Source organism: Crocuta crocuta, unplaced genomic scaffold (genome assembly GCF_008692635.1).
Source record: "Crocuta crocuta isolate KB4526 unplaced genomic scaffold, BGI_CrCroc_1.0 scaffold82, whole genome shotgun sequence".
Lineage (NCBI taxonomy): Eukaryota > Metazoa > Chordata > Mammalia > Carnivora > Hyaenidae > Crocuta > Crocuta crocuta.
Window position 1 is genome coordinate 836,747 of NW_027528352.1, and position 9,771 is coordinate 846,517.

Below are 9,771 nucleotides of genomic sequence, written 5' to 3' on the forward strand. Positions count from 1 at the left end.
ATTAAAAAAAAAATAAAGATACCTCTTGGTTGGGTGGGCAGGTCTTCCTATGCGCCTCCTCCACCACAGATAGCTCTTTGCTTTCTAGAAGACAGAACCACACTCCTCAGGCAAGAGCGCCTCTTCTCTTGCTGCTGGAAAATGGACAGGGAGCATCTTGGACCTGACTCCCCCCATCGTGCTGGCAAATGGTTTCCCGGTAGCACTGCTGGAATCCAGCACCCAGATGTTGCCCTTGCTGACATCACAATTTTTGTTCATCCTTTTGACAATGTAAAAAAGGACTGAGATGAAAACACCTGCAGTTGCTATTAAGTAAACGGCATAGAAGATAACAAAAATGACCAAAGCAACTGTGAGATCCACCATGAAAATGATCAGCTTGGCCAACATGTCTGCACTTCTCCACATTCACAGAAGATATTTTAAATTTTCCAAAGGCTCCCACCACGCAATTATGTCTTTGTAAAATATGGGCAGGGAAAAGGACATTTCTAAACATGCTGAAGTGTGTTGTAATTCCTCCAAGTAGCTACCAGGAGAGCTGTATAATGAAACTTTGATTTCCCAACTGATGCAAAACAGTGGCTAAAGGTAAACTATGAGCTATCACTTCACCACGACTATTGTAGTGGAAAGAAGTCCAGAGATTTAAACCTAAGTGTGTAACCGATTAACTTGGATTGTGATATCCAAGGGATAGGAACACACAGATGTTGTATATTTATAACATGTAAGGCTACTGTAGGAATTTGATGTTTCTTGGAAAATTAAAACAGACCAGTACAATGTGAAAGGAAAATAAAGCCATTTTCAAACACGCAAAGAGTCAGAATGTTTACCTCTCGTACATGTGTTTGAAAAAAAAACATTACTAGAGGATATAATCCTATAAAATACCTCATTTTAAAAAGAGGAGTGCTTGGTATATAAAAATTGTAAATATAACTAATAGAGCAATGGAATTAAGTCCCAGAACCAGTGCTTAGAAGCGGACATACAAGGTAAGAAATTCAAATTAGAAGAAGTTAGTAGGCTACCAGAAAAAGTCTTTAATAAGACAGTCACCTTCCTGTATTAAATGGCATGATTAAAAAGTGTGATGATCTAAAAACAAAATGGCCAGGATATTTCTTAGTTAACAAGTTAAATGAAAGGTAATAAGAGAATCCAAGAAAATACATAAAGTCAAATGAGCAAGCCGTGGTCCTCAAATAGAGCAAACTAAACTGAAGGGTGAGTCTGAGTAAGGCATGGAGTATATGAAATAAGAATCTATTGGTCCTTAATATTCAGAGCCTTTTGCTCTGCATAGCACAGATTAAGAGTGTGAGAATGTATTTCCAGAATGGTTAATCACACTGCTTGGCTTACTGAATATTTCTAAACTCTTAATATTTTCAGTGCTATCTACTAGTTTTACATTTCTGGAAACCTAAAACACAGAAAGAAAATTTATTACAGTGATAGAGCAGAATGTATAGGTTAAAACCCTTGACAATTTAAAAGTAATGATAGAGCTGACAAAAGTGTGGAGGTACAGCAAGGGAGATGAAGAGAAGTGAGGGAATACAGATTTCCCACATCATGCATAGTTGGAATTCGAGGGATACTGGTCTACTATTGGTGTAGGAAATAAATGTTTGGTATAGTTTTACAAATAATAAAAAGGACCAATGGGAGAGCTAAAAATACAAATTTAACAAGATTTGTAACATAGATTGGGTAGCAGAAGGTATTAACATTTTCATTTTCATGGCAAGAAGTCAACAGATACTATTTAAATTTGCTAAATAACAGAGGCATCTGGGTGGCTCAGTCGGTTAAGCCGACTGACTCTTGATTTCATCTCCGGTCATGATACCAGGGTGGTGGGATTGAGCCCTGCATCAGACTCTGCACTGAGCATGTAGCCTGTTTAAGATTCTCTCCCTTTCCCTCTCTCTCTCCCTCTTTCTCTCTCCTTCTCCCACCCTCTCTCTAAAATAAAAACATTTTAAATAATAAAATTACTAAATAACAAATTAAATGTATAAATATATTATCTGGACCTGTGATATCCAACATGGTGGTCACCAGCCACAAGTGGTCCTTGAACACCTGTAATGTAGCTAGTCTGAAATGATATGTGCTCTACGTATGAAATATGCTTAAAATGAAAAAAGAATGTAAAATTGTTCATTCATAATTTTTATGTTGACTATATGTGAAATGATAACATTGTGGTTATATGGTATTAAATAAAATATAATATTAAAATTATTTCCACTCTTTTAAATATAGCTATTAGAGTAATTAAATGTAGCCTACATTATATTTCTACTGGACTACACTGGTCTAGAGTTTAAAAGCTAATCACCAGGAGACCCCAAACCAAAAAACGTTAAATTAGTTCTCTAATTTAGTTCTCAAAAAAAAGNCCTGAGCTGAAGGTCAGTTAAGTAAGGTTAGGTTCACTTAACCAGCTGAACCACCCAGGAGCCCCTATCTATTATTCTTTAAGTAAACATTAAATAAAATACAAATAAAGGATAAAGATTATGATACTTTTTTTTAAAGAAGAGATTAGGTGGGTGTACTGGAGGAAAAAATCAAAAGGACAAAGTAGGAAGGCTAATTTAAATAAGGTACAAGACAATATAACATATCTTTTAATATATAGGAAAAATGAAAGGAATGGTAGGTAATTATAATTGAGAAAGGAAGTTAAACTTATAAAATGTCTTATAGTGATCAATAGTGCATTTTTTAGCTTAAACCTCTATGTTAGGAATTACTGGGTAATTTTCAGCAGACTAATCGATAAATGTGAAATAATAAGAGATAATGGATAGTTAATACAGGTGTATGTAGCTAAATAATACACACATGGTCCAATTTAACAACGAGATGGACCTGGTTGGGCTTACTTACTTTACTAAAGAAGCTTGTCTTTAACTGAAAGAATCAACAAAGAACTTTAAAATCAAACACCTTTAAATATTATCTCATAAATTCAACCTCCTGATTTCATAAAACTGCTAGAGAAGTAACAAAGTCAGGAAAAATCCAAACAATTTTCTATTATAATGACAATCAATGAAAGAATATTTAATAAAACTAAATTTCCATACAACATTTAATGAAAGTGTTTATTCAAAATTTCTCAGACACATTTATTATATACAATAAAATTAATTTTATTATTAATTAGAGAAAATACAAGTTTAGGCTTACCATCCCGATAGAGTATATTTTCAGGGATCACACCGGGGAGGAAAGCTCTCTTCCCTTAAGAATTTGTCATACAAAAAATTCCTATAAATTTTTCAGAGGAGTAGCAGGAATGTAACATCAATACACACCAACTGTCCTTTTGAATCATTGCTTTTAAATTTTCTCCATTGTACGATTTTACAAAAGAAAAGAATATATCCCACTCTCACTTTTAATTACCTTTATTTCCCATTAGAACATCATTCCTTTGGCTAAAATGTCATTGTTTTTTTTTTTAATTGACATTTGCATGCTGTGACCTATACTAACAGATATAATTTCTTGTCAGTGAGGCATTGAGATCTGCTTGAAAGATTTTAATAAAAATAATTGATTTATATAATGGGTTTTTCAAAAATGTTTATTTATTTATTTTTGAGAGAGAGAGAGTGAGCGAGCAAGGGAGGGGCAGAGGTAGAGTGAGATGGAATCCCAAGCAGGCTCTGCACTGCTAGCACAGAGCCCAACTCGGGGCTTAAACCCACCAAATAGGGAGATCATGACGTAAGCCAAAACCCAAGAGTCAGATGTTTAACTGAGCCACCCAGGCACCCCACAAAATAGGTTTTGACAGGAAAAGGAAAAGGGAGATAGATTGAGACATCAGAGAACATCAAGAGATTCAAACAAAGGAATACAGAAAGGGTTGGGCTCAGAGAAAACTAGAGCAGACATCACCAACTTTGCAGGTTTAAAAGTCAAAGGTGGCTGGACAGTATGAGACCTGAAGGCATAAACTGGGATCCTAACCTATCATGTCCCTCAGTGTGAAAACTGGGATGATTTGAAATGTAGATTGATTTCAGCCTCAAGATAAAAGAATATGGGAAATTCTCTCATCAAACAGAAGGATCCTGGGTTCTTATCCTAAAGCAGATTTATGTAAACATCAGTAGATCTAGAACAATTTATGATGGAGAACAGTCCTTTATTATATAAAGAGGTTTGCTGACATATATGTTTATTGATGGATAGGTTTTTTGTTATGCAAATGAGATTTTAGTTTCGACCACCAAAAATCACATTCACCTCTTCATCCTAAGGTGCTCCCCAAAGATATTTCCAATTATTTCAAATCCATTTTAAATCAGCAGCAATCAAGGTTGCAGTCAAGTGGAGTCTACTGCAGCGAGTCCTGAAGCTAAATTATACATTTAATATCGCTTGCCTTTCAGATCAGCAAATCCCCAAAGACTCACTATAAATCTTTCTACTTCCAACTGTAATGACTTGGGCAGAAACATTCTGAATTAAATGATGCTCTGACGTGATTTATGTACATCTGGACTTTCAACCCAATGGCTTTCCAGCACTCTATCAATCTTTATAAAGTCCTGGTAATGTACTTGAAAAGAATTGCAATGCAGTGAGTTAAAAGCGAGGCCGGGATTTTTGCCAATGTGACAGGATAAGAAGCTGTGTGACCTGGCCCGTGCTGTGCAGCTGGTGCTAGAGGAGTGATTGCACTTTGGGCTTAGAAGCCCCCTGAGCTCTGCTGTTTGCCCTCTCCAGTCAACTACCACAGCTTGAAATGACTCCTGCTGGGAAAGGTTGAGAAGGACTTCAATGTGGGGGCCTCTTTAATATTTCTTTCATGACATCACGTTGAGCTGCTAGAGCATGCTTGCTTTTGTACCCTGCTAATTTATTCAAATAGGAGACTCCCTAATAATTCAGTAAGTCTGAATTATTATTGTTCCCAATATTAGGTAACTTTTGCCCTCTATAAGGGAATTAAAACTTCCAGGCTCACTGACATCAGGCTTGGGTATGTGACTTGCTTTGGCCAATGAAATGTGGTCAGAAATGCTAGATGCCATTTGTGAGCAAAAGCTCTAAAAACCATTGTGGGGTTTCGTCATTCTTTCCCCACGGTCAGGGGGCTGGCAAGTCCCTGATGGAGGCTGCTCATTCAACCTGAGTGGGCTCTAAATGGAAGAGCCAAAGCCAACCTATGATTGCCATATAATACGAGCAAGAAGAAAATTCTGTTGTAAGATAGGGTTGTGAGAGTAGAAGCTGTTTTTCGTTACTGTAGCATAACTCAGTCTAAGCTGACTGATAAAATCATCATCCTCTATAGAAACTGTAAGAACCACCTAAACACAAATAAACCAAAAAAAGGTCGACAAACCTTTGGCCAGTGAGAGTGCTATCTTATTTCTTGAGATTTGGATTTGTGTACTCCTCGCCTATATACTTTTTATCTGTCCTTTGAAAAATACTGGAGACTGGGCATGCTGCCTTTTAGCAATGCAACATGCCTGTACCCAAGGGGATCTCATACTCTCTCCTTTTCGTGACAGAATGGAGGTAGGTCTGGAGTCTGAAAGTCTAGTGATCTCTCTCTTACCACTTATCCACTGATGGCATTAAGCCAGCCATAGTAAACTTCTCAGGTGAGAGCTTATGTCTGGGAAGATTGCTGGGAGAGCAGGATACTTCAATTTATGAGGGGCCCTGCAAAGATAGGGGGGTCTGAAATTCCAAACAATATATTGGTCAAGAGCAGAGAAGTATCCGTGGTAAACCAACTGGACTGGTAGGTCTAGATGGCACTTATATTCCAGGGGGATATAATTTTTGACGAGTCTGGGGTTGTCCAAGTCAAAACAGAATGTAATTTGGGGAAGACCTTAGTTCTAAATTCAGTACTACCTTTAATAGTTTATTATATAAACTTCGATGTTCTTTTTATCTCTAAAAATAATGATTGGGTAATTGCACGAGTCAGCTTGCCTGGGTTTTAATTCTAGCGATGCTGATTCCTACTTGTATGTATCTGGTAAGCTACTCAATCTTTCCTGTACTTCAATGTATTCTTCTAGGAAAGGAGGACAATAATACGGCCCTCCTCATCTGACCATTACAAAGATTTATTGCTCCAATAGAGGTAAAATGCTCCAATAGTTCTGTAAGTATTCAATGAATGTAAGCTAACATCATTAGCTATTTTGCTTATCTCTAAAGGTTTCCAAGGCTATGAATTGCCTAAAAAGAACTTTATAAACTTTATGAAGCATGATTTTTGTGATTTCTTATTTCTCACTTTGCCGTACAACATGACTTGTTTTTCTTTGACTATGGTTCTTTGAGAGATAGCAATAGTTTAGGATGCTTATTGGCTTCATTTGATGAGACCAGTATCTTCTTGTGAGACCATTGGAGTCAAAAATAATTTGTCTCCACAAATCGGTCTTAAAATGCGTGCCAAATGTTGTAAAATCTTCATAATGTTGTTGACTATTTGTGTCAAATTTTTATCCCAAGTTGACTTCCTTTCTGCACCTGAGCCTCCTTCTCAAAACTGATTTTAGAAAACTAACACAAAGATGACAAATCCTATCACAGAGGAATAAAAGAAAAAAAATCCATTCTCCATGCACAAAACAATGCTTATTCTTTGCTATTTATTAACTACCTATATTCCCCTCTTTCCTTCAGCACAGCGAATGCTCCTTTTGAGAGCTCTTTCAAATTTTACAAAAGTTTATTGAAACTTGTCTATCATTTTAGTTTAGGAAGTTAAAGAATCCTTTCATTCTAACTCCCCCACGAAACTACTGTGTTATCATTCTACCAAAAGTTGTAGAAATCAGATGCCCCCACTCCCAACCCCACGTGGAGCTTTCCAGTGTCCTCTATATTTAAAGACCTCTATTGCAGTATTTACTCACTGTGGGTTAAGATGTCTTTACGTCTGTTGAGAAATATCGGAGATCTCTTGAAGAGATAATCTTCCTTACCACATCTGTATGAAATGGACATGTTGGCTATAGCACTGGCCTGGGACACAAAAATTGAACACTTCAACTCCATGAGTGAATGATAAATGATGGTTGAAGCTCAGACAGGAAAGGTGAAGAAATGACAATATCATCTCTTGAAGAATTCAGAAGCGAGGGTTATGTCTTTGTCCAGTGTTCTTTCTGGCAAATACTTTTCCCACAGCATGTTCTTCCGTTTGTCTTTTTCGGAGCATTCCACATAACGATAGCACCATCTATTGGCCTATTCCATCCATCTCTCCTCTGCTGTCCCGAAGACTTTACTAACTACTCTCCTAACAGGTATGGAGAATGCAGTTTATGGTCTCACTGTTATCACCTTACTCTCCTTTTCTACTGAGCAGCTCTGTTGTACTGCAGTTTTGAGGTGAGTTCAAGAGCTGACGGCTATTAAAAAGAAATTTTAAAAGGACCCATTTCTTAGCTCCCAAACTCAAAATAATAAGTTACATAAGTACCATAACTAACAGATTCTTTAGTTTTCTGTTACAGTGCAGTGTGAATCAATGAGCCATCCTAGAAGGCACATAAAGTTAACTGCTTAATAACACTTGCTAGTTAACCCAATTCAGCTTTATTTCATCAACCTCAAGTATTGTTTCTGCTTATAAGGACAGACATAAAAAACTTGGTTATGAGTTCATATTAACTCCTTCTTTATTTTTTATAATTTTTTAATGTTTATTTATTTTTGAGAGACAGAGACAGAGTCAGAGCATGACTGGGGCAGGTGCAGACAGAGAGAGAAGGAGACACAGAATATGAAGCAGGTTCCAGACTCTGAGCTGTCAGCACAGAGCCCGATGTGGGGCTTCAACTCACGAACTGTGAGATCATGACCTGAGCTGAAATCGATGCTTAACCAACTGAGACACCAAGCGATTCCTTAACTTCTTGTTTAAATGGAGCTAGAGAGTGTACTGGGTATATGAACACAATAGAATCTTAGAATCATAAGGGTAAAGGTCCAGCTTGCAGAAAGCATAGAAATTCTCTTTTTATTCCTATTTTTGCTAAATCGTGAAATTGATTGACAAAGAAAACATAAGTCAAGATTGTTTTAAAGTTGGTAGATGGGGCTCCTGGGTGGCTCAGTCGGTTAAGTATCCAACTTTGGCTCAGCTCATGATCTCAGGCTTCGTGAGTTTGAACCCCACGTTGGGCTCTCTGCTGTCAACACAGAACCCACTTCAGATCTTGCTGTCTTCCTCTCTCTCTGCCCCTCTCCCACTTGCTCTCTATGTCTCTCAAAAATAAATAAATATTTAAAAAATTGGTGTAAAGATCTGCTGACAAAGACTGACTTCTAAAGAAGTAATTAGATTGAGTGCTAACAGTCTCACTGTGGCTTCCTGATATTGGCTACATAAAAGCAAATGACTCACACACAATAAAGAATAGATAAATATTTGAAAAACAAGGGAAGAGAAGAAGGAATGAATACAGGACTATCATACTGTAGTGTATGTAGGTCAACCCCAAAACAGGGGCTGAGAAAGAATTCTTGTGTGTGTTTGTGATGTACCGAAGGACACCTCTTCAGGAAAATCTAGCCGTAATAAAGGGGATGGAGCAGGACAGCAAGGACATGATCTTCAGTAAGTTCTAGTCTCAGCTCTGTCCCATGGCAGAGCCACATCACCATGTGTATTCCCTGATTGGTCAGTCATTGGCTGTAAGCTTGTCCCTGGTTGCAGAGAAGACCTCACTTCCCTGGCAAGAAATCTCTTAGAAGAATGGAGTGCAGGGGGGCCTGGGTGGCTTAGTAGGTTAAGCGTCCGACTTTTGCTTGGGTCATGATCTCGCGGTTCGTGGGTTCGAGCCCCGCGTCGGGCTCTGTGCTGACTGCCAGCTCAGAGCCTGGAGCCTGCTTCAGATTCTGTGTCTCCCTCTCTCTCTGACCCTCCCCTGCTCGCGCTGTCTCTCTCTCTCTCTCTCTCCCCTAGAAATAAATAAAACATTAAAAAATTTTTAAGAAAAAATGGAGTGCAATTCTCTGGAGAAGGAGCAGCTGGTAAAATGACTAATGAGCATCTAATATTCACAGCAACTAGGAAATGGGCACTTGGCTCCTCTAGGGCATCTGGGTAGAGGGCTTCTAGGTGGGGCTCTAAAAGTGTGCTTCGACAGTGCACCATGGTGGTCTTAGTTTTATGTTTAAATGCATTCAGATTCACCATGGTCTTTTTATTTAACTTTTTTGTTCCTGAGTTATTTTTATTTGACCCTGAAGTTTGAATACAATCTGTTATTTCCAGCATCCTTTCAAGAAACATGTTTGTTCTTGGGCCTTACAACTAGTGTATCCCATAACTAAATTCCAGAAATCAAATTTCTCATTTGAAATTCACACTCTCTCTTCCTTTAGCATGGCAAGCAGAAGTCTTGTACACGGTATCACAACTGTGGTAATGCGTTGTCATTTTAGTGCCGATGCAATAGTTTGGGGCATTATGTTTCTTAATCTGTAATTTGAGGTTGTAGCTCCTTTTTTTCTTTTCTTTTCTCCCTTCCTTGCTTTTTTTCTTTACATTTTTAAAAGCTATTTTGTTTATTTACTTTAAGTAACCTCTACACCCAATGTGGAGTTCAAACTTACAACCCTGAGATCAAGAGTTGCATGGTCTTCTGACTGAGACAGCCATCAACTTCCCCACTTTTTTTTTTAAACATTTTTAAAACTAGGTGTATAATTAACATATCATAAAATTTACCCTTTTAAACTATA